This window comes from Eubalaena glacialis, chromosome 8 (assembly GCF_028564815.1).
Source record: "Eubalaena glacialis isolate mEubGla1 chromosome 8, mEubGla1.1.hap2.+ XY, whole genome shotgun sequence".
Lineage (NCBI taxonomy): Eukaryota > Metazoa > Chordata > Mammalia > Artiodactyla > Balaenidae > Eubalaena > Eubalaena glacialis.
The window spans coordinates 67,803,089-67,829,328 of record NC_083723.1 but is presented as its reverse complement, the minus strand read 5'-3'; the positions used below and the strand labels follow the sequence as shown (position 1 = coordinate 67,829,328).

The 26,240-nt window shown below is 37.4% G+C and overlaps 1 long non-coding RNA gene across 1 annotated transcript in view; it reads left to right on the top strand.

The window, feature by feature from the left end:
- LOC133096317 (uncharacterized) overlaps nucleotides 1-26,240 on the top strand; it is a 199,020-nt gene that overhangs the window by 46,626 nt on the left and 126,154 nt on the right. The window contains exon 2 of the long non-coding RNA XR_009701765.1: nucleotides 22,860-22,951. This is a non-coding gene — a long non-coding RNA (uncharacterized LOC133096317). The remainder of the gene's footprint in view (nucleotides 1-22,859; nucleotides 22,952-26,240) is intronic.

Below are 26,240 nucleotides of genomic sequence, written 5' to 3'. Positions count from 1 at the left end.
TCCATGCATAAGGACCCTTCAGAGCTCCCTTCTGGAAAAAGAGGCAGAATCTCACAGAGGAACCAACCTCCAGAACTGAAGGGAGGATGTGCCATGGTTAGATACGAATGCTTAAGAAAGAGAGGAGCTCTTACTTTTGAAGGAAGAGAAAGGCCACTTCTTGAGTGTCAGAGGAATGTTAAAATTTGGTGGGCTTGATAGCAAGGGTAACTGAAACAAAGATTCCAGTTTCTTCAAACGTATTGTGAAGTTGTCAGTTACATCCTCCGAGAAGCAGATGCTGAGATGGTGTGGAGTTCAAGTGGCTTATGGGGCCAAGGGAGTGGAGGAGGAACACATGTGAAAGTTAAAGGAGGAGGAATCTGACTTGGGCAGGGAAAGCCTTCAGACTGAGATACCATTCTGATACCTCTGCAAGGAAAAGGGCCCGGGGAAGCCAAAGTCAGCAGGAAGAGCCTCAGACCGTGATAGAAATCCAACAAAGTCTTGGCCAACCCAGCAGGGAGCTCCAGAGCACAGATACCTGGTTCGAGATACAGATACTCTGTTTACTAACTGCATTCCTCGCAGATGAACAGGAAGCCATTTCTTGAAGGGAGATATAAGCAGGGAACCTCCATGGCTGCCACACAAAATGTCATGATCTAAATGAGGCCGCCTCACTATATAAGTGATACACTTTGGCCTATACGCTCTGGTAGTAAATGTGCTGGAAACCTAGCAGACATTATAGAAAATACAATGCATAATACTTGCTGGAACTACTTTCTATAAATAAAACCAGATCTCTTCATTCATGCTTTTGGAATGGTGCTGCTATACCTATTTAAAGCTTTTCCCCTTCATATCAGTAGTTCTACAGGGCTTTCTAAGTTAAGAGCAACCAGACATAGCAGTGAACAGTTGGAAAATGAAAATTTTTTAAATACCATTTATGATAGCATCATAAAATATCAACTGTCTAATAATAAATCTAACAAAGATGTGTAAAACTTCTACTCAAAAAATTACAAAACCTTGCTGAGAGAAATTAAAGAAGAACTAAATAAATGGAGAGATAAACCATGCCCATGGATTAGAAGACTCAATATTTTTGAGATATCCATTCTTCCCAAATTGATCTACAGATACTATACTATCCCTGCAGACTTTTATTTTAAACCAACTTTATTGAGGCAAAATAAACATGCAATATGATGCACTCATTTTAAGCGTGCATTTCAACAATTCTGAAAAAAGTATATTCCAGTGTGTTCACCACCGCAATCAAGATATAAAACATTTCCATCGTTCCAGAAAGTTCCCTCGGGCCTCTTTGTAATCAATTGCCACTCTCCACCTCCAGTTCCTGGAAACCACTGATCTGCTCTCCGTTTTGTCTTTCCTAGACATTCGTATATATGGAATCTTACTCTTCTATATCTTGCTTTTTTCACCACAAAATATTTTTGAAATGCTTCCATATTGTTGCATATTTCAGTAGCTTGCTTCTTCATATTGCCAATTACTGTTCCACTGTATGACTACATCACAATTTGTTTATACAATCACCTGTTGATGGATATTTGGGATTTTCCAGTTAGGGGCTAGTATGAATAAAGCTACTTTGAACATTCATTTACAAGTTTTTGCATAGACCATGATTTCTCAGCCTCAGTACTTTTGACTTTTAGAGTGGAAAATCCTTTCTGTGGAGGTTGTCTTGTGTACTATAAGTTTTTAAGCAGCATCCCTGGCTTCTACCTACTAGATGGTAATAGTCCCCAGTTGTAGCAATCAAAAATGTCTCCATACATTTCCAAATGTTTCTTGCTTTGGAGTGGTGAGATTCATCCTCAGTTGAGAACCTCTGCTATAAACGTTTGTATTCATTGTTTTTGGGTAAATACCTGAGTGGAATTGCTGGATCATATTATGAATGTATGTTTAACTTTATATGGAAATGAAAACCAGTTTTACAAAGAGGTCATTCCATTTTACACTTCCACCAGCAACGCAGAAGAGTCCTAGTTGCTCCACACATTTGCCTACATTTGCTACTGTTAATCATTAATCGTTTTCATTTTAACAATTCTAGTGAGGGTAAAAGAGTGTTTTGTTAGATTTCCATGATTACTGATGCTATTGAACATCTTTTCTTGTTTTTATTGAAATATATTTGCCTTTTTATTAAGTGGTTGTCTAAGTCTTTTGCTCATTTAAAAATCACTATTGTTATTTTAATTGTTATTTTTGTAAGTCCTCTCTATATATTCTGCATATGACCCCTTGATTAGATATGTATGTTGCAGACATTTTTCCCAGTCTGTGGCTTGTTTATCCACTTTATTAAATGGTGTGTCTTTTGAAGACATGAAGTGTTTATCAGTATTTTCTTTTATGGTTAGTACTTTTGTGTCCTTAAAAAAAATCTTTGTTTTTATTTTCCCAAGTTTGTGGAAATATTCTTCAGTATTTTCTTAGAGAAGCTTTGGGTTTCTAGGTTTTAAATTTTGAACTATGAGCCATTGTGAGTATATTTTTGTGAGTGGATTAAGATAGAGGTTGAAGTTCATTTTCTTCCTTAAGCATGCTTTTGAGTATCTGGTTGTTATATCACTATTTTTTAACAAGACTTTCCTCTTGGTGGCTTGACTAAAACTCAATTGACCACTATGTGTGAGTCTATTCCGGACTTCCTCCTCTGTTCCATTTATCTAATTGTCTTTTTCAGTGTCTCTCAACCTCTTTTTATTATCACCCTCCTAAGGAGTCTTTCTAGACTTTTTTATTCCTAATTGCCCCTCTCCCTCATGGATTTTTAATATCTGAAATATATTTATGTACTCTCTCTCTCTCTCTCTCTCTCTCTCTCTCTCTCTCTCTCTATATATATATATATATATATATATATGCTTTTTACATGAAAAGAATAAGAATATTTCCCTCCAGGAGCTCATTTCCACCCTCTTAGGGGTGATATCACTCGCACTGAGAATACATAGTCTATTCTAATACCACATTATAGCTTAATAGACCATATTGAAATGAGGTAGTGTTAAGTCCAACTTTGTTGTTTTTTAAAATTATATTGGCTATTCTAGATCCTTTGATTTTACAAAAAAATTTGGAATCAACTTGACAATTCCTTTCTCAAAAGATGTGGTGAAATCCCACTAGTGGCCATGATGGAGTAACAGGTACTAGATTTACCTTTTCATGTAAAGCACATGGAATACTCTACAAAATACGTAAACATTTTTTTTAGACACTGGACAACAAAGTACAGGACTGCGGTCCCCAAGAAAAGGGAAATAAATAAACTAAGCCATATGATCACCCCAGCTTACTGCTTGGAGGCACATTCTGAATTGTGGAACAGGAAGAAGGATGTCAAAGAGAACACAGCAGAGTTCAGGGATTCTGAGGTGGCTAGAAGTTGCAGAGAATGCCAGCAGGAAGGCAACTAAACAGAAAAAGAGCTTCAGAAATCGACATAGAATTTCTCTTGGGTTTTTGCTGAACACTAAGACCTGCACACATAGGATAAAACTCTCTGAGCTCAGGAAAAGAGCAACAGAGCCATAAGCTAAACTGCTCAAAATTCACACAGGGCTTGAAATTGTTCCTGTCAGCCAAACTGGAGATTCCTCATTGGTTAATTGGAGCATTCAATAGAGATCCCAAAAGGGTCACATTTTTGGTAGTAGGGGCAAAACTATCCCTACAGTAAACAGCTACTCTAGACCCACTCCAAAAATTCTTACAAACAAGTCTCATAACGATCAAACTAAAATGCAAGTAACAACAGTCTATCAAAAATAATCCAGCACTCTTTAAAGAAAGGTAACAAAATCCAACACTAAACAACATAACATCCATAATAAGTGGCAAACAAACAAAAATTCTTAGACATTCCAAAATCAGGAAATAGTGTACTTCATACTCTTTACTATATGTATTCTGTATCTCAATAAAAAAGTGAAAAGAAGAAAGACAAAGTTTTTGGTAAAAAAAAAAATATTGTTGGAGGAAGCATAGGATAACGCAGTGTGTATCAAACTTAAGCTTGTATTGTTAAAAGCCAGATTCCTGGACCAACCCCTAGAATTCCTGATTGCTAGGTCAGCTGTGGAGCCTGAGAATGTGAATTTCTAGCAAGTTCCCAGGTGCTGCTGCTGCTCCTGCTCTAGGAAATACTCTTGAGAACCACTGGGCTATCCCAGTGATTAGTTTCAAATTCTAGAGTTAGTTAGATCTACTCAGCCATATAGTATTAACTTGGAGATCTTGGTTACATTTCTTGACCTCTTAAAGCTTTGGTTTCGTTTTTTGTAAAATACAGATAATAATAGTACCTACGTCATATGACTGATGTGAGGATTAAATGAGATAATATACCCAGTATTGGCACATGGTAAGTGTGCAATAAAAGTTAGCTATTTTCTTATTATTATTACTGTTGCATATATTGTTAGCTATTTTTATTATTATCATCACTAAGCACAAACCAATGTTCTCTTTATTTATTCTGTGGCCCTGAAGCTGGCATTGTTGTTGTTAAATGTTAAAAGTCTTTCTAATCCCAAGCTCTTTTTTCTTTTGTTTATATAGCCATCTTCCCAAATATTCCTTTGAGGCTAAGATTTTCCATGCTTGATTTAATCCAAAAGATGAATTTTTTTTCCAAGGCAAATGAATAAAATCAGTTAAGACTTGTTGAGTTATGGGAAAAGGAAAAAAAAAAGGATACTTTTCATTGATTTAGAAAAAGAACCTCATAGAAGTATCTAAAAATTAATGTAAACATAAAATAAGTTCAGTCTGAGCATAATAATGATTCTCAAGGAGAAAATTTAAATTAGCAACATTGCAAAAATAGATTTTTTTAGTCTAGGGTATTGTTGACTCAAATTTAAGCTTCTTAAGGGAAAGATTAATAGGATACTGTAGATGACAAGTAGAAAATCTTCTCATTCAACAACGTTATGCTAGGGAACAATGAAGATACTAGGGGGAAAGCAGCTGTCCAAGAAGAACTCCTTCCCTTTACAAAAGTGTCCGGTAACCAGCTCAATAGTACTTCATTCACTTAACCCTGAAAGGAGATTGTGATATAGTTTCAAAATATAAATTAGCAAACCCTTTGAAGAATAGACCTAAGATATACCTTTGGTCAGATTTTACCTCTGACACCATAACTGGGTCTACATGTGGTATGTTAGGTATATCATCCTTCAAAATATCCCTTTCCTATGCGGATTGATGTCAAACCTGATCAGGTGAGTTACTTTGGGCAATTAAACATGGGTGAAAATGATAACGTGCCATATCTGAGCAAAAGCTTTTAAGAGCCATCTGGTGGCTTTTCCTTCTTTCTTTTCACTCTGCCACAGGGAATGTCCCAGGTGAGGAACTGTTCCTTCAGTTGGGTTGGGATCCCACAATGAAGACAGTAGGGTACAGAGTCTCAGGTGGCTAGTGACAAATAAATAGTATAAGCAAGAAAAAAACTTTTTTTGTCTAGGTCACTGAGATTTTAAGGTTGCTTGTTATTGCAGCATAACTTAAGCTAAGCTGATACATACACACGTGTACATTATATATGCCCCCACACAAACATAAATACATTATATACCCAGCCACCCACACATATGTGCAGTGATGCTCTCTGCAATATGGGACTTGTGTTGGCTAGCCCTAGGGGTACATGTCTCAAATTTCTAAAAAGACATCTCTCCTCAACAGTAACCTCAACTGGGAGGATGAGAGGCAGGAGAAGGTGAGAGAGAGGATGATGTTGATAGGTGGAAAAGACCAGAACTCTGAGTCTACTTTCAGGTTAACTTTTTGCCATTTTTGAGAATATATGGTTCATCTAGTAACCCCTGTAAGAAATTAAATGACTGTACCTAGTTTTGTACCGCCAGTAGGTCTAGCCCAACACTGAAAATAGTATATACTTAATAAATTATGCTTAGACAAATGAATGACTGATAATGGTACTGACCGTAGAAAACAGAGGCATTTTTTTCTCCCCGAGTTCTGATGAATCTATGAAATTAACACCATTCATATTTTCCTAGAGAAAATATTCTTAGAGACTCTCTGGTTAGGGGGAAGAACAGGATGGGAAAGGGAACAGTGGAGAAGGATAAGGAGAACAGGAGAATGGGATGGTATCAGCCAAGCAATTTGGATTAATTAAATGTCTTCTTTGAAAAAAAAAAAAAGCTTTGAAAAAATGGCGATAAACCATAACAGCTCCTTACAAACAGTTTCACAAAGTGTCAGGATTGCCTGAGAATGTTTCCAGTGTTAATGCATGTTGCCATTCTTTAAAGAGGCCAAGGATGATCTATAGCTCAGGAAAAGAAAACAGGTGTGAAGGTATTATGCCAAATGTAATTTTCCTGGGTCACAATTTCAAAGAATTTTATAGGTCTGTGGAATCCATTAAGTGAATTATTTGAACCCTCTTAAAGTCAAACTGTTTATTACAAATATTTTATAAAAAGTTATAATTTGAGTATTTTTATTAAATATCTTTTTGGCTTTCTTTCTTTTTTTTAAACCATATTTTAAATAAGCATGGTTTGGTCCCATCAAGCAGCTTAAACTATTTTTGAAAAGTTTTGGGTTCAATAAAACCCAAGCTGCTTTTTGCCAAGCACCTTTTCCTCTCATTTTGAAAACCATATGTATTTTAAGGGAAATTTAACCCATGTGTTTTTGATTCGTTTAAACTTAAATAATCAAAATGGTGTTTTTTACAAGCTAGTTGATGTCAAAGAAGCTTTTTGAGCCTTTTAAAGAAACTTTTATTCTAAAAACAAGGAGCAATGATTTGCCAACTGTAAATGCATTTCAACACCAAGAGGGTTGTATTCATTTGTAACTGCAAACCCCTGATTCTGAGTCCCTTCTATATCTGGCAGAGATAGATCATTCCTGTTCTCTAATGTATTGGGGCCTAGATTCCTCAAAGTTAGCTGGCTTTTTGATGAAATAAATGTATTAAGGCTGTAAAGATAAGAAAAAATGGTGATGATTGTTAAAATGTTTTAAGAAATCATTTGGTGGTTCAAGAGGTTGTGTAGTCAAATGGAAAGTGTTTTCCTTCATCTGTCACACATTTATTGAGTCTTTATTATGGATATGGCACTAGACGGTGGGCAAGCTGCTAAGATGAACATCTTTGGGCTTCCTTAACCCAAAATTAGGAAGAGTAGTCTCAGAAGTTTGCTTTCTTCATTTATTAAAATAGAGTCCTAAAAAGTCCAGTTGGATAGGATTTTGATGGAAGGAGGACTAAGATTTGGGTTTTGGAATTTTGAGAGAAGAGGGTAATATTCTTAGGGAATTAGATTAAGAATGAAAGGAGATAAGAGTTTATCAGGCAGATGGTACTGCTTTTTCTCTTTCCCACCTTTGTCTCTCCCTGTTGAGATAAATTTGAATATTCTGTCATCTTTCACATTAAGCTATTGAAGAAATTGGTCTTTTATATCCAGGTTACTGTATAAATATTGAGTAATACCAGACCAAAAATTGTTGTGACATTCAACTAGCTTCAGGTTGACATAATTTCATTCAACAATTGTTTATCAAACACTTAGTAGGTACCAAACATAAAATTGCATTCATTAATACTCCTGGCTATATTTCCAGTTAAATTTATTATTATCCAGCCTATATTTTTTATCTTCTACCCAAGGATATTTTTGATTCAATTTACATAAGCATTTGGAATGTGAAATTATGTGCCAGAAATTGTGCTAGCATTGGGGTCACAAAGAAGCCTGTAATCTAGTAGAGAAGAGAGATGTACAAAAAAAGATTAAAATAAAGTGTGATCAGAGGAACAATAATCATCAGAGTCTTTGGCATGTTTACTTCTAAAATAAGTGGGTTTATAGACTAACAATGTGTTAGTCTATAAACTAACTATCCAAAAAAAAAAAAAGATAAATAATGACTGAGGCATCAGTTTTCTTAGTTAATCCACACTGAGTTCTAGACTCCTGCATCACTTCCCAAGTGCTCACACACTGTCTGTTTAGCAAACAATTAATATTTTGCCAGAAATCAACTTCACATTGTAAATAATTTCCAAAAATGATCGTCTTCACCCTTCTTTTAAAATCAAGACCCTTTAGAGTCCTCACTTATTTTCTACAGTGTCCCCAAAAGAATTAATGTTGACTTGGAGACCACACTTGCCAGTTCTTTCGGCATCCTGGGAGCGTAGGGTATCTGGGAGCAGACATATTCACTCATTAAAATAGACAGATACTATATTCTTTTATCTTACTACTTCTCTTACCTCTCTAGACCAGTGGTCCTCAAACTTTAGCATTATCAGAATCATCTGTAGAGCTTTTTAAAACACGGATTCCTGGGCCCTACTCCCAGTGTTTCTGATTTAGGGCATCTGAGATGGGCCCTGAGAATTTTTATTTCTAACAAGTTCCCAGGTGATGTTGATACTGCTGGTCCAGGGACCATGTTTTTGAGAATCACTGCTCTAGAGTCTATATCTACCACTTTGTTTGGAAATCATTTTTCTTGCCAAAAAAGATGAAGGGAAAATTAAGAATGAAATAATTCTGCTTTCTTCCTATAACTTAACAACATCATCACACTATCTTGACTAAGTAGTTGGGACTGTCTCTGAATTCATTCATTCATTTAACAAATGCTTTTTGAATACCTACTATGTACCAAGCACTGTACTAAGCACTAGGGAAACAAAGATAAAACAAATTCTCAGCTCATAGAGAAACTGTATGGAGGGAGACAACAGAATCCCTCTGGGAAGTGCTGTGTTGAGGTCTGCTAGGGTCATATGAGGGACCAGACCCATGTGCATTATTCATGAGTCTTTGTAGGGGAGGGGAAGCTCCCCCAAAAGGCAAGGATTGTTCTGTGACCAAGAGGAGTGATGCTGGGCAGACCAAATCCACAGTCCACTTTGGGCGTTGGGGAAGATTTTGCAAAAGAGATGATATACTATAAATTATTTCTGTATTTCCTAAATTTTTCTGTTGCATTAATTTTTATTATAGTAGTTTTTGTTTACATAACCGTGGTTAAGAATCTGCCTAACAGTGCAGGGGACACGGGTTTGAGCCTCGGTCCAGGAAGATCCCACATGCAGCGGAGCAACTAAGCCCGTGCGCCGTAACTACTGAGCCCGCGTGCCTAGAGCCCGTGCTCCACAACAGGAGAAGCCACTGCAATGAGAAGCCCATGCACCGCAACGAAGAGTAGCCCCTGCTTGCCGCAACTAGAGAAAGCCCGCTCGCAGCAATGAAGACCCAACGCAGCCAAAAATTAATTAATTAATTAATTTAAAAAAAAGTTTTTCCTTTTACATTTGAAATCATTGATAATCTTACAAATAATTATAAGAAAATTAAAATTTTAAATATTTTGAGTATTCTTTCCTTAGGAATTAAGAGATAAAAGCCCCACATTCCTAAACCTACCCGCTGCCCCCTGCACTGAGGTAGAGCAGAGCCAAGACCCTGGAATATGTTGCACAGCGTCACACCTGCATGACCAGAGTCAGGTTATATTTATAATCTGGGAAGCAGAGACGAGGGGAAAAGGGAGTCACAGTAGATATATTGGGAGCTCTGTCTGATGTTGTTCTAGAATTCAGACTTCAGAGTGAAACTGAGAGAGTGAAACTGAGTCAGAAACCAAGAAAGGTTAGGCAATGTCAGAAATTAACGTTCTAGGTGGTACTAAAGAATTTTTCCAGGAAACTTGCATTTATCCTCTAAGTGATTTGCATTGAGCTTCTAGCTCTACTAGGTCATGGTATACTAAAGGTGTTCAGCCTTTGCCACAATCTCAGACACCGTCTTCTTTCTTGGGTGTGAACAGGCACACAGCATGGTTGCCATGCAGCTTCCCACAACATGGCCTCACCTCCTCCCTGGGGTACCTTTGAGGCAGCCTGTTCCTCCCTCTCAAGAGGAGCAGGAGAACAGGCTATGGAAGAGAGAATTCTCACAATTTTGTCTTGTACACATTACTTTTACCTGTAAAGGTATGAGATTCAAAATATCTCAAGTCTTCGGCTTCTGGTAGCCCAGTTGACCTCTCCCTCTTTCTTACACACACACAAGAATATAAAATAAAAACTGCAGTTACCTCTGGGTCAGGAAAAGCATTGAGACTTATCATTCAACAGCAAGTATTTACTGAGTATTATGTGCCAGGTCCTGTCTCGGTGCTTGGAATGTGCCAATGAACAAAATAGACAAAAAATGTCTTTGCCCTTGTAAAGCTCACATTCTAGTGGAATTCTTTTCAATCCCATGTGAATGAAAGTATCAAATTCTTCCCTCAAATGACATTTAATGAGGAGGGGCATAGATAAAGTGGGAGAACCATAAACATGATCTGGACAAGTGGCTTCTCTGAGCGGGTAGAAAGGGGATGAGTGACAGAGATAAATTTAACTACTTTGCAGTTTTGTTTGAATTAAGACCATTTATCTTTTTAACAAAATGGAAAAAGTTCTATTTAAAAAAACTAGGAAACTTACAAGTAGGCAAATTTAATAAGTAAAATGATGTTCTTTTTCCTCCCAGCAAATCTCTTTCTGCTTTTCAGGTGTTAACATAATCCACCTACCAGTCAGTCGGTCAGTCAGCATATCATGCTCATCATTTATAGTATGGCACTTCCCAGATAAGAATCCCATTTTCATTTTTCTTACATGGTTTCAAGAGCCGTCTGGCAGTCAGGCTGTTGAATTGAATTCAAGGATGCTTTCAGATTAGTGCCATGAAACAGGCAGTTCACTGTATTTCCATAAGGCACATTACTGTCCCTCATTGAATGATATCTGACAGAAATGGTAAAGAGCAACTTATCTAGCATCTAATAAGCAATGCTTTTCCCAGGATGGGCAGAGAAAGGGATGCTGAAGGGAGGCATCACATGTAAGTCTTAGCATCATTGAGTAATCACAGTGAGTACATGGTAAGCAAGTCAGCCCACGCCCACCATTGTGGCTGGAAAACCTATACTATGGCACCTGTCCTTGGAGAACTTAGACAGGTAAAATTCCATTTCAAGTGAAATAGAATAAAAAGCCCAATTCTCTGGAAACTCCAAAAAGAGAGGCCTCTGTAGGTTGATTAATGGGGAAGAAGTGGCCCCTCAAACCATGCATGAGACCAGAGTAGATTTCTATCGGTAGACTTTGTTGCCAAGTCTTATGGTATTACAGAGCCAGAGTTGCTACCAAGTATTTGCCATGGGGAAAAGTATTGTCATGGGCTTTCTATTCGATTACGGGTGTCATCTCTGAGAAATGTCTACACAAGTGCTGTAGCACAAAGACCTTGCATTAGGACAATTAGCTAGTCAGTCAACAGCACTATTGGCTGCTATTTTCTGTTGGAAACAGATTGAAGCCTCAGTATAAGTAAATAATCTCATCCTGGGGCAGAGGAAGACTTTTCTAAACCTTAAGAGTGTCCTTTGGGACTTATTTTAAGTTTTTTAGAGTCATAAGATAGGTATCATTGGGAAACAGTTCCAGATTTCCACTGGTTCTGTATTGTGAAAATTGCTACATCAAATGAACAATGAATTGTTTCACAGCTACTTTGGGGTTGATGGGTGGGAAATGTCATCACAATGATTGTTTCCCAATTTACAAACCAGTAGGAATTTTTTTCTTGGAAAATTGAACACGTATGTAACTATAACTAGTCTGATGTTTGGTTTTCCATTTTAAAAAAAGTATGAGTAAATGTCTACCATATACAGTGCTTTGTGTGCTAACATCAGTGGAGGATGGGTTTGGGCAGGGTTGACACCATTTTATAAAATGATTATTAAAAGTCTAAATGGGATGAAAATTCAAACAAATGCTTTTCCTGAAGTCGTAGATTCAACCTAAAATTAAACCCACAGTTATTCCACTGTGGCTAGAGGTGGTAATCAAAGATTAAATGGATTTGCTTTGCCGGGGGTCCCCAGTTACCATCAAAGCACCTGTAATCTCTGGATTGAGGCCTATTCCTATAATGAAAGTCATTTGGTTCTTTCACATTTTCTCCCTTCAACCCTAATAGATTCTGTGGCTTTTGTGTTATATTTTCATCATTCTGATCAAATAATTATTCCCATCCCATCTTGCTCATGCTTCTTTGCCTCGTCTCTTTTGTTGCAGATTTAAACTTACACGTACTTCCTCTTGTCTCCTCCCTACTAATCCTGCCCAGAAATCATCCTACGGGTGAATAGAAGGTGTTGACTATTCAATATGTTTTCTGTGTATTGTCAGCTGCTTTATTACTGCTTCTCTCCAGTTCTTTGCCGCTAAGAAGCATGGAGATGTTCATTTAAATTGCTAGGCTTCCGTCATGTCACAATGGGATGGATGCCTGGGATCGGGTGGATGCTTAGAGTATTACTGAAAACCGTGTCTAACTGGTGTCAGCAGCAAAGCGGCAAAGAATGCAGAGATATCATTTTCAGAGGATACAGAAAAAACATCCTCAAAGTGGAACTATTTTCTCAGAAATACCAGGCTTATTAATTTCTAGTTTTCAGGGACTTATAATCATGGTGAATGAGCTTGAAGTTTAAAATTCTGTGGTTGTCATTCAAATAATATTGGAGATCCAAGATGTATTCTCAATCAAAGTCTTTGCAAGCACAAACTGAGCTTATTCTAGTACTCTCCTCTCTTGCTAGATGTTCATCAATGTTATTTATTTATTTCTGAGCAGTTTGGGGTTCTATGAAACATCACTGAAATAGGTAGCCATTAAAAGGAGGGCGTTGAACACTATGACAAGTAAGGATATTCCTGCTATCTTATTAAAAGTAAAAACAATGTGTATTCCATGATCTGATTTTGTTATACACACACTAGGCATACACACACATACCCTGGGTAACAAAGAATGAAATTATTTACACCCAAACATTAGCTGGGGATATCTCAAAGTGGTGGGATTACAGAGGATTTTTATATTTTTCTTTATGGTCATTTTAATTTTCACAATAAATGAAAACAGTGAATATTATATATTATAAATTAAACCACAAGCAGTTTGACTTCATATACAGAGAGCCCTCAAGGGGATGGGACTTACATTAGAAACAAAGAGAACAAAACAAAAACAGAACTAAAAGTCCATGTTACAGGGGTAACAGAGCTTTCATGATGATTTACTGGTTCTGAAGGTGAAAATAAGTTCTGATAGATTTCAAATTAGTTTAGTCTTCATTGAGGCTCTCAGTGTTCCCATTCAGTGTTCCAGTGTGGGTTTTGTTTATGTCTAACACTATTTCCAGATGGTTTGGGAGGAAAAAAACAAAGATTTTTTTAAGGTAATGTCATCACATTTTATTCTCATATTTGGAAACAAACAATATTGTATTGTGCCCTTCTTTTATACATACATATATGCCCTTCTTTTGATATATTTAAAGAATTTCTTTTCTACTTCCTCTTATGCCTTTTTGCAATCTTCTTTTATTATTATTTAGTGTTTTTTGATTTCCCTCCAAAAGCTTTATGACAGCTGAGTTTAAGTGGTTGCTTCAGGCTACAGAAGTCAAAGATGAAATTAAATTATGCTTCCAGGCTTGGCATACAAAATCACAAAAAATTTCATTCATTATGATTAATTAATCCAGAAGCACAGTGGTAGTATTATGATTCTATTGTATCTGGAACTTGGCACATTTTCAACTGACATTTACATGGTAAAGGAGAAAAGGGAATGGTAACTCTGTGCCTGGCAAACTGCTCCATAATAGACAGGCTGGAAAAAAAAGAAAGAAAGAAAGAAAAAAAAGAACAAACGAGATCAGGGGAAAAAAAGATGTTATATATTGCATGTGGGGGCTTGGATTTTTTGAGACTCCTCTCACAATTGATTATATCCTAGAAAATACCATAATATGGGATAACGAATGGCTTACAAGTCAGAGTTACCCTCAATATCATTTTTATTATATACCTTGATACATCCTATATGGTGTTATAGTGAAAATTAATCACAATGATAGTGATATGTACACGTGAATAATAAAAACATTTCAAAAATGCCTGTTAGAAAAAAGGCATTGCTAATGAGAATTGCCTGCTCAAATCCTTTTATGTGGACTCCTTTCCTTTGTTGTAATAAACTTCAAAAGTAGATTACCTGGGATTTATTATCTAGCAGACAGCTGACATAACTAAGGGACCAGCACCAGCTGAGGAGGGACACTTCTCAAGGGTGAAGAAGATAAAGAAAGACAAGGAGAGAAAAAGAGAGAGGGAGAGAGAGGAGAGAATTAGGAGTGAATCTGTTAGCCACTGCTGCAATAACACAGAATAATAAACAATCACAAAATCTCAGTGACATACAACAATAATCATATATTTACCACACATCTGTAGATCAACTGCTGATCTCTACTAGGCTTGCTCATGCATACGCAAATCAGGGAGAGATCAGTTGCCCTAGGCTGGCTCGGATCTGCTGGGCTTCTCAGGTTCAAAATGCAGGTCTATGGGTCAGCCAAGAGGCTCTGTTCCCCATCTTTCTGTGAATAGCTGGCTAGCCGAGGCATGTTCTTCTCATGGCAAAGGCAGAGGCCCAAGAGAGAGCAAGCTCCACCATATAACAGCTTCAAGCTTAAGTGCCCATGACATCTATAAACACTCATTGATCAAAGGAAGTCCCATATCCTGGGCATTAGTAGAATGGGGAAATAGTAGACCCTAGAGAGAGAGAGTAAGAACTGTAACAGTAGCTCCATCATCACAGGAGGTGAAGTGGAAGGGGGAGTGAGAATAAGAGAGACTTGGAAACAAATAATTTCCTTTAGATTTTGCCTGACCCATAGCCAAGCAAATGAGGAACTCATATTGGTAATGTTCGGCCTTACAAGGTTTTGGGAGCTTCATTAGAATTTATTTTGAAGAATTCTTGCTAATAGCATGGTGGTGACTTTGGGGAACACATTCTGTTTTGGGTCATAATTGCATTTTGGCAGCAACTTTCTTTCCCATATACTGGCATGAAGTTTTTTCTGAACAGTGTGGGAGAAACTTTCTTTTCTGGGGGCCTGTGAATTTCCATTTGTCATTAATTTTGAATCATGCTGTCATCATGACAGCTTAGGGGCCTTACGGATGCAAGCATCAGATAAGTCAGGTAGATGTTAAGTTAGGTTGCTCTCTGAAATGTACTGTGCATAAGTGCTATATATGGATGAGGATCCAAAATATACTTCCTATATAAGAAAGCCAGTTAAAGACAGAGCTCTTTAATTATTAAGGCATGTATAGGAACACTGACAAAAGACTGACTTCCATAACTGGTTCTATATCCATTTATGTGACATTATGCAAAGGAAACCCTTTATATTCCTTGAAGTACCTTATTTTCTATACCTGTAAAATGAGATATTTAAAACATGAAGCAAAACTTACCTATATAACTGAAAGATCTATACTAAAATATTCAAATCTATCATTCTGACAAACTAAATGTGTTCCACTTTCAAGGTTTTACAAAAACTTTGAGACCTCAGTATAGGATTTAGACTGAAGTGAGGCAGAGGCCATTTTTCTGTCCCTTTTTGATGCTCTCCTGATAAACATGGTTGTGAAAATCAGATTTCTCTGCAACAGTGTCCTACTGTCCATCTGCAGCTTCCTTGGTGAGAAGAACTGGTGGTGATGGCAGCAACAGCAGCAGTGGCTGCTTGCTCTGATCTAATCCCTGCATTGTAGCTTCTTGGGTACCCAGAAGCCAGAGCAGCAGTGGCAGCAGAGTGGTAGCAGGTTCTTGACTCAGGCATGGCTCCAATAGTGCCTCAGTGGTAGTAGCTTGTGAATCAGTTTTGTATTATTCTGCAGTCCCTTCTAAAGACCCAGAGTACTGCCTGATCCTTCCATATTTCTGATGATTTCATAAGAACTCATTTTCTATATAAATTCTTCCTGCTTATAAATACCTAAAGTGGTCTCTCTTTCCTGCATTGAACCTTGACTAACATAGAACCCTAACTTATACAAATATATAAATGATCTAGAAGAGGATCACATGAGCCAATTAGGTAGGAATATGCAAATCTAATATAGAACAAGGATGATCAAATTAATTTTGTACTTGTATTTCCTCTATATACTCATCAACAAATATGTACTTATGTCATCAAGAATACAGGAGCTATAAAATTTTGTAGATGAGATAAGTGCTGCATTATAAAAATTCAAATTTTACAAAGTAATTAAGGAGACTTCCTCATGATAATTTTTGTCTGATATTAATATGGTTACAGCAGATAGTTTTTAATTGAAAACTTGATTCTAAAATTCATTTGGAAGAACAAAGAATAGCCAAGATACTCCTGAAGAAGTAGAAGAACAAGGTGAGGGGACTTGCCTTACCAGATATACATGTATTTGAAAGCAATCACAAATAAGGTAAAGTGATATTATTACTTTGGGGAAACTGACAGAACAGAATGGAATGGCTAGGAAGAGACTCACACAGTATGGAAACTTCATATATGACAGGGCTGGCAATGAGGCTCAATTGGGAAAGCATGAACTAGTCACTCCAATATGTTGAGAAAACTAGTTACAGGAATTTTTTAAAAGCCCTACTTCACTCTATTCACACACACACACACACACACACACACACACACACACTTCAAAATGGTTTGGTGATATATCCATGAATGGCAAAACTTCAAAATTTTAAAACTTTGAGAAGAAAATACAGTAGAATAGCTTTAAGACTTCTGAGCAGGGTTGAGTAGGGAAGACATTCTTAAACAAGATACAAAAATCAAAAACCATAAAAAAAAAAAGACTGGCTTTGTCTTTGACTGCAGTTATTTTCTGAAAAACATAGATATCTAGTCAGTTAAAAGTTAGATGCCTCAGAGATTGTTTCTCCATAAGTGGCAGCAGGTCACATCCAAATGACTGGGACATAACAGGAACACAGAGTTAAGGACTAAGAAAAGGTTTTGTGTAGACCCAGTTTGTAAATGTGAGCAGCCAGTTGTGTGTCACCTGCTACCATTCCAGAAAAAGGCAGGACATGTGGGAGGGATAAAATTCAACAAAGATTCTCATCATCTCAGGTCTCATTGTAATGTCTTATTATTTTCATTTCCTATTAAATGATCCATAGTGATAAGGTTTTATGGCTTTATTTATTATAAATTCTGTTCAATGAAAACCCTTGAAGAACATATGGCATCTCTAGTTCCCATATATGTGAAACATTTAAAACATTAACATAGTTATTGATTTTTTAAAATAACTGGGTATCTAATTGTATTTTAATATAACGTAAGGTGTCTTAAACTGTAATAGACTTAGCAGAGGTCTATAGACATATTAATGGCCTAGGGAGGAAACTGGTGAAAAAATTCTTCCATTGGAGTGATAGTACTGTTCTAGGTGGGACGAAGAGGGAAGTAATAGGGTGAGACATAGATGTGGGGAAATAAAAATGGGCATGCTCTCAGCTAGAATTCACACACCAGAATAGTAAAAACCAACTTTTGAAATGGAAAACAATTCCTCACTTTTTATATTATAGCAAAAATTCTTCTAAAGGGAAAGAGAACGTTTTAATAAAATGGAGGTCTATCATAATAACAGTTTAGAAACAGGATGACTGATAAAACAAGCTCATGCTTTTTTTAAAAATGTGCTTCTTAAAACTATATAAACTAAACCTCCTATGGACTAATATCCTTGAACAAGGGTAGGTATTTTGCTTTTTATTTTTAACATTTTTTTAAGTTTGGGGACAACTTACTTTCCCAAAGATTTCTTGACATATTAGATACAATGCAAGTAAAAGTGAATAATATCTTAAAAGGAAACATCTAATAGCCTTAACCCAACAATATATAAAAGCATATATGCCTCAAAATTCATAGACCTAAGTTCCAGTCATCAGTGTTGAGACCTTAGGCAAACCTTCCAACTTTCTTATGTTTCGATTTTCTTGTCTGTAAAATGAGGGTATCGTACAAAATAATACTGAAAACAAAACTAAAAATCTAGACAAGTAGAAGGGCAGTCATTAAGCACCAGGGAAGTTGCAGAACCTGTGTATAACAGGAGGCCAGAGAGGAAAAAGTAACAAGAGCTCTACAGAGCTTCACTCTTCAAGAGAGACTGGGTATCTATCAAGCTAAAAAGACAGATGGCATTCAACATAGGAAAACATTTTTTTAACACCTTTATTAGAGTATAATTGCTTTACAATGGTGTGTTAGTTTCTGCTTTATACCAAAGTGAATCAGCTATACATATACATATATCCCCATATCTCCTCCCTCCTGCATCTCCCTCCCACCCTCCCTATCCCACCCCTCTAGGTGGTCACAAAGCACCGAGCTGATCTCCCTGTGCTATGCGGCTGCTTCCCACTAGCTAACTGTTTTACATTTGGTAGTGTATATATGTCCATGCCACTCTCTCACTTCGTCCCAGCTTACCCTTCCCCCTCCCCGTGTCCTCAAGTCCATTTTCTACGTCTGCGTCTTTATTCCTGTCCTGCCCCAACATAGGAAAACATTAAAGTTAGTGGAGACTGAATCTGAAACAAGATAAAACTCCAGGTTGCAGAACTGGGGCCTGAGAACTAGGCCGCTTTTGCTGAGAGGATATGCGTACTGCTGAGCGTGGGGCCAGTGCACCTTAAAGCACTCCTCTCTCAGGTCTGACATTAGCGTTTGGGATTAGGAGAGCCTGGTCTAAGAGATGGGGGCGAGGCACTCCAGGAAGGTGAGAGCACAAGCTGCGGAACCAGGAACCCAAATAGCACTGTGATTTTCAAGACATTATTAGGTCCCCCACTGAAAGTAACCAGCAGAAGAATGAAGATTTCATTAGCACTTTGGTAGAACCAGAAAACGTAGTCCTAGACAGGCTGTATGGCTGTCAGCCCAGAAACTGCACTGTAAAGCATTTGGAAAATCGTGTTTGTCAACAGAAAATTAAAATGCCTTTAATGGTAGTTGCTTAAATGTCGTCTCACATTTTCACCACAGCCTCCTTTTCTGGGGAGAAAATTTCAAATTTGTCATTATTATCCTCTCTCAGAAGTGGCTCAGGGAAGTTGTTGTATGAAACATAAACCAAAGCACAACAAACAACTTCCGAATGGGATGCCAGTGTTGTATATGGAAGCAGCATGCAAACCACAAAGGGAGGAGAGTAGGCAGCAGATTTGTCAGGTTGCCAGTAAAAGACAATGTCTAAATTTCTGTAACCAGATCCGCCTTTAGAATATTTTGTGTTTTCCAAATCAGACCTGGGGTTTTCTGGAATGATGAACAGTAACACTCTAAGCAGCAAAGTCTTAATCAGTACTACTTTGAAATGTGTAACTGAAAGTTCATCAGGTCACCCTGTTGAGGTTAAGAACATGATTATGCGCTGATGTTGCTCATTTCACACATGGAAAAATCCCAGGGCAGTTAGGGGCCCTCTTGAGCCATTTGTATTTTTTAATTGTTTATTTAGATTTGATTTTTCTGGACTTGGTTTAAATGCTGTCGCTTTCTATGCATGTTAATCTCTATGTCTGTCTGCCAGGTTTTCAATACAATACAGTGTAGTGGAAAGAATGTTGGATTATGTCTCATCTTTACTTGCAGAGAACCACCAGGTTAGGCATTTAAACTTTCTGAGACTCTCTCCAATCTGTAAGTAAGGAAAATCATACCCACTGCAAAGTTGTCATGAGGAATCACCTGAGGGAAACTGTGCAAGGCCTGGCTCTTCACAAATAGTTTCTGTTCTTGGTCTACAACTGGCCCCACCCTACCTACTTAAATACATTTCCTCCTCACTTAAACCTACAACTTTCACTCTAGAAAGGCAAGTCTCCTTAATGTTCCTGCCATTCTAATTCTCACTTTCCACCTTGGGTTACACTACTATGGCCCCATCCTCTTTACCTAATTTTTACTCATCTTTCAGGTCTAAAAGGCAAACGTGTCCACACAAAAACATCAACAAAATGGAAAAGGATCATGTTATTTTATTTTACTCCTACTTCTGACATCTTTTCTTGGCTACATATTTGTGTAGACAACCATTCCTTAATTTGTGGATAGCATGTGGAATGCATAAAATAGACTTACTGAAGTTCATCTTTGTAATATTCATTTTCAATTCTACAAATATTTATTGCTTGCCTACTATGTAGAGGGTATACATTTGAGCAAAAAAAAAAATCAGTCTATTCCCTCGTGGGCTCATTATACCCTTAGGAAGAAATTTGAATGATGCTACATGTTGTATTTTTCTCTCAGCTAAGGCAGTTATTTTGAAGTATCTTGTGTCTTTACATTTGGTGAAATTCAGGCCATCAGTAGCCTTTTGCTTGTATCTTCTGGAGTGTAAAATGAGATTATGTAGTCAGCACTTTAAATAATATGATATATGATGATTTTAAAACAAGGTGCTGTAATTTTCCATCAAAGCTGTTTAAAAATCATATTGAGGCAAAAATGGACAAATTTTTTTGCCAACAGATTATGACTTGGTAAATGATTTGTTAGGAGTTAAACAAAGGGCTTAGTGGTAATGTGATATAACCAGAACACATTCTCCAGAGGTGAGTTACATTTATCAATCAAATGAAAAATGTGTTTAACTGCTAGAATACATGTCAATCCATGTGATTCCTCGGCTTCAGTCAATGGAAGGTAAATCTGGTTAACTAAGTTTGAGTATATTTTGTCAGCTTTGTTCACATGGTTTATAGGTTTATATTTGAACTCAAAGCTGCAACCTTAATTTGTTAGTTCCAAGCTGGAGGCTTATGTTCTCTTTTAGAACATTCTCTTTCTGCACTATTAATGTCCCTGTCTCATAAACTAAACCTTATTTTCTATGTTCACTGAGAAGACCTTATTCTTTAGAAAATAAAAAGAAAGCAATGATATACTTCCTGGCACTATTTAGCCTCTGCTTTTATGGTAGGGCATTTTTACTGATTCTTCTGGGCAGAAGGACACACTCTCCTTGTGTTAGAGAAGGTTACTTAGGAGGGATAGTCTTCAGCCCTTTGAGTTGCCCGTCTAGTTGAGAACCTGCTGAGCATGATTACAAATCACGAGTTGGGCTTGGGTTTTTCCAAGCTGGCTGCAGAGACAACTTGTCTAGGCTCTCAGTGAATAGCCACAGCCCACAGAGAATGTGTGTTTACCCAGACCTTTTCCATGGTTTACTTCTGAAAATTGGTTCAACCACATGGGAATCTAGTTAGACTCTTGGAATTATAATCTTTGACTGGCACATAGCCCAAACATTTTAAAATAGGATTTGGAAATCAGATTGGAGCTTAGGAAATGAGCAAAGAATGGTAAGAGTCCATATCTAAACCTCCTTCAGGTCCATCTGAAATCCACCTTTTAAAACATGGGTTTCCATTACCAAATCATCCATTTTTACTAGTTTTATGTAGGAAGCAGAATTTTAGTGAGACACAGTGAAAGGTAATGTTTCAGTCCTCATGCAGCTCACTAGGAAGGTAAAGGTGTATGAAAACTTACATGTGTAAGATCCCCTATTAAACTAAACATATTCCACCCAGCTGTTTAGGAGGATGATTTTTGTAGCATAAGGTCGATTTTATAGTATACACCTGTGGTATTTCATCCATGGACCAAGGTCCGTGATGTGGTTGATGAACTGAAGTGTAAAGTTGATAGATAAACTCTATCTTTAGGAACCTTCAAGTTATTATATCTGCATTTCTGAGTACAAGAAGGAAAAAATTAAGACTGATGCTTTATTCGAAAATGCAATGTTTTTCTTGTTAATGATAAACCATAGTTACTAATAGAAAGAAAAAGCTTACCCATAGTAGAAAGCTAGCAAAACAAACAAACAAACAACAACAAAAAACTTGCTATGCAATGAAGAACTTGCCTTTTCTAGTTCTAACATTCAGTAGCTGAAAGCAGATCATTGCCATAAAGAGTATTTACCAATTTTAAAAGGTCTTGGCCCATCATAGCTAGTGTTAGATTTGGAATATAGCTTTTGTTGCCAAGGTGACAAACACTTATAAATATAACACATCTTCTAATGTGCTTTTAACTTGGTATTTTTATGGCTTTTAAATCAGATACCATTAGCAAATATATTAGGTAATTTAGCTGAAAGACCATTTTCCTCTAACACTTTTTGTTACATTTCCCCAGGTATTTCAGTAAATGTCTGTTGTGACATTCTACTCCTGCTAGGCTTCCAGCGTAAGGGGATACATAAAGTACATCTGGTAAAGATGAACATATATTACCTTGCCTTTTTTGTATTGATCACTGAAAAATGTATAAAAGAGAGTTAAATTTGTAGTCTCCTTGAAGAGCAATCATTGTTCCTATTGTTATTTTGGGGTTTATACCCCCTCCCCCAAGTGACAATCTGGCTTTAAGATTCAATACACAGAGGAAAGGGTTTTGGGGACAGCGTAATAACTATATATTAACACTCCCCAAAACCTCCATATCTAAATGCTTTCTCTTACATATCAAAAAAAGAAGGCTATGGGGAAAATAATTACAATAAACCATCTGGAGCCCTACTATATTCGCAAGTCTCAGTTTATTGTTCCAAACAGTAAATTCAACAGCCCAGGCAGGGAAGGAATCAGCTCTAAATGTATTCACTGGATTTTTAAAAGACTTGTGAGGTGGACATATTTGTCACAGCAAAGGTAAAATCAGATGAGACATATTTAGTTTAAGCCCAAATTTGCATTTATTGTTACCGTGTCAGAAATTCTTCTTAGAAGATTGTCCATTAATTCATTCATTCTTTTTTCTTTCATTCATTCAACCAACAGACATTTAAGAAGCATCAGCTATTTTTCAAGCATTGGAGATACAGAGATGAGCAAGTGCTGGCCCTCAAGAAGAATATAATATCAGGAAAGAGGTAGGCAAATAAATGAAGTATTACAACTCTGATAAGTGCTAAGGTAGAGATTACACACAAAGAAGGGGTCAGAGATGAGTCCCCAAAAAGGAAAGATGCTGCAAATTGTCTTTAGAGAATCAAGATGGAAAAGAGAAATATATATTTTACTTAAACAGCAAAACTCTAGACAGGTAAAATGTTTTATGTAGTAAATCCACAATTGCTGTTTCCTTACTGTGTGATCCTGAATGTTTCTCTGTGCCTCGGTCATTCCTCCTATCTAATGTAGATAATTATCCTTGCCACCCGCATAGCTCATAGAAGACTGTTGATAGGAATAATGGGATATGAGTGGTGTAGCTATTTGAATTCTTTGGAAAAGAAAGATGCTATGTAAACACACAGCATCCTTATTATTCCAAGCGGTAGCATTTTGGATAATTACTGTATAATGCTGCACCTTTGTGTGTGTGTGGTTTGTTTCTTTATAGAAAAGTAAGTGCTAATGTTAAGTTTCTCTAATAACTTTGGAAGCAATTTTAATCCAGCAGACAAAACATAATAACCTTTAGAGTAAGTTAAATCCCTTTGTATTTGAGTAGATTTTGTTATTTACCAAGGTCTTAGGCAATTTTACCACAGTTATGGAAAAAGTGCCCAGCAAGCCCAGTTCTCTCGGTGAGTATCTGAAAGACACTATTGCGGACAGGCCAGAAGCTTCTTTACAACAGACACGGCTCTGAGAGTGTGTGTGAGTGTGTGCATGCGCACGCGTGTGGGTGTGTGCACACACAAGTATGTTGTGTGTGTGCCTGAGCCTGGGGCTTGCCAGAAAGAGCTGGGAACGAGCTGAGACTGGCTAGCATACCTGAGGCAGCTGTTACACCATGGCGCCTGGATTCTTCTCTCAGACTCCAGGCTGGCTCCCCTCCTCCTCCTCCTCCTCCACGCCCTCTTCCTTTTCATAATCTAACTCTCACTGTCTTTCTTCCTCTTCCCTGTGATTCAGTGGGAGACTCCCATGGCTTGAGACTATGTCCTAGTCCTGCTGCCAGACATTCCAGGACTGTCTGGCTAATGGAAGAACCCATACTGGTCAGAAAAATGACCCACAGCACTCTTAACCTGTTTCATCTTTTCTTTCACTCATTCATTCTCCCTCTGTTTCTCTTCCTCTCTCTCCCCCCACCCCCCCCCTCTCTCTTTCTCCCTCCCTCCCTCTCTAGTTCTCACCTTGATTTCAGTGCTGAAGATTAGCCATGAATTACTTGGCAACCATGGAAAGTGACAGTTTAAGGCAGATCTGCTCTTGGGTACTGTAACTTGCTTCAGGATATCTCAGCAAGACCTGTCTATGAACTCAACCTGGGATTTGCCAAGGTACTTCAGCCATCCATTAACAGGAGAGGCAGCCTCTACTGAGGAACCTGCATTAATCCCTCCTCTCCCCCTAGAAGTGCTGCTGCTCAGAAAGCTTCCTCCAGGAGCAGTGAGGTGACACAATAAATAGCTAAATAGCCACAAGGATTAAAAACCTATACAAGAAACTGTACTTTTCAGTTTAATCTGGCCTCTCATGGTTTGAGGTAGTTTACCATTGGCCACCACTGGAATTGGGCAGAACTAGTATAGTCAACCAGGGTGAATTTTCCTAGGGAAAAATGCCAATACTAAACTAGCATGGGAAAGGCAAAGAACCCTAAGGGCCCTTGACAAGGGTAAAAAGTATGTATCACCACTGGAAAGGCCAATGATATTAATCCTAAAAGATGGTCTCTGGTTACATTTCATGGACTTGGGACCCACTGACAGAAAAGAGCAATTACTTATAGTCATATTTTTAAAAACTTTGACAAAGATCCCAATCATGGTGGATTAGGTATATTTAATATCTCAATTAATCAGCCTTCTACAATAGTAATATGTCAACTTTGGTTCAAGAAATCCGCTCCAGTTGATAGTCATCCAGGAAGCATCTTTCATGCCCACATATTAAATTTAATCTGCCACCCCTGTTTTATAAGACTCTGTATTCATCTGTTGAAGAAAAGATGCTTATTTTTATCATTCCAACTTAACAGCTTGCTTAGCAAAGCTGATAGGTAGGAGTTTAGAAAATATTCATTGAATGCCTATTTTGTATATTTACAAAAGAGGTAGATTTAAGGGAGTTACCCAAAAGCAATATGTTTTTTGTCCCACCATTATCCTATTGGTCTTCCTTTCATTCAGCAGATTTATCTGTCATGAAGAATTTAAGTTTCATATTTTCCTCTGTCAGTTGTGAAAAGGCCTGTCAGCTGGGGCTTACACTATAGTTTGTAAAAGACCTATAGCACACAATGACAATACAATCTTATATTTGTGCTCCCAGTCTCCAGATAATCCCCCACTTTCCTCCTCTACAGCCCAGTTATGATCAGGCTTAAATTGCATATTCTGTTTTTAGCCAGATTTTGCTGATAAATGCTATCAGCAAGACTGAAATGAAATACAGAAGGTTTAGCTCTTATTACCAGTATAGAACATGCCTTGGGAGTTGTGAGTGTGATACTGAGACAGTAGTTATATAAAACCATTTAATTCACAGAAACTAAATAAAGGAATGTTAATGGCATTGGCTTTTATCTGTTGAATGTTTCAAGGTCTTTATTCATGCACCTGAAAATACAGACTTTTGATTAACATTCCAGGAGATGTGCCAGAGATAGCGGGCCATTTCCCTTACGGTTTCCGGTAGGGATATAGTTCTGAGAGAAAACTATGCAAAGTCTTAACGTTATTGGTTGATACCTTCAAACACAAGATACTTTGTTTTTGCCATTTTTATTCTGAGTTCACCAATACCCCCAGTCTCAGAAAGATTTACATTTCCCACATCCATGCAGAAGCTAATAGTCTCATTAAATGGAAACCATGTAAATAGTTGGAGGCCTACAAATCATTCTTTTTATAACCTGCTGGATCTGCAGCAGAATGTGAAGGACTGGTATATTAGAAAAATGCATCATTGCCTTAACCAAGGAGAGGGACGTGTTAACCATCATTCCTAGAACTCTGGAGTGGAACAAAAGCTTGCAGCCTGACACCAAAATAACATCGCAATGAGAAGTGAAATTGCTTCTAAAGCTAAATTGCTTCGTTTGAAAATTGTAGTGATACTGAGAACAATTATGTCACCTAAACTTTCACAATTTTGTTTTTGTAAATCAGTTGTAAAACTATCATGTGGTTTAAATGCGATTATTTAATAAGGACATTTGTAATTGTCCAACATAATCAATTATGCTTCAATCAGGTTCGTCTC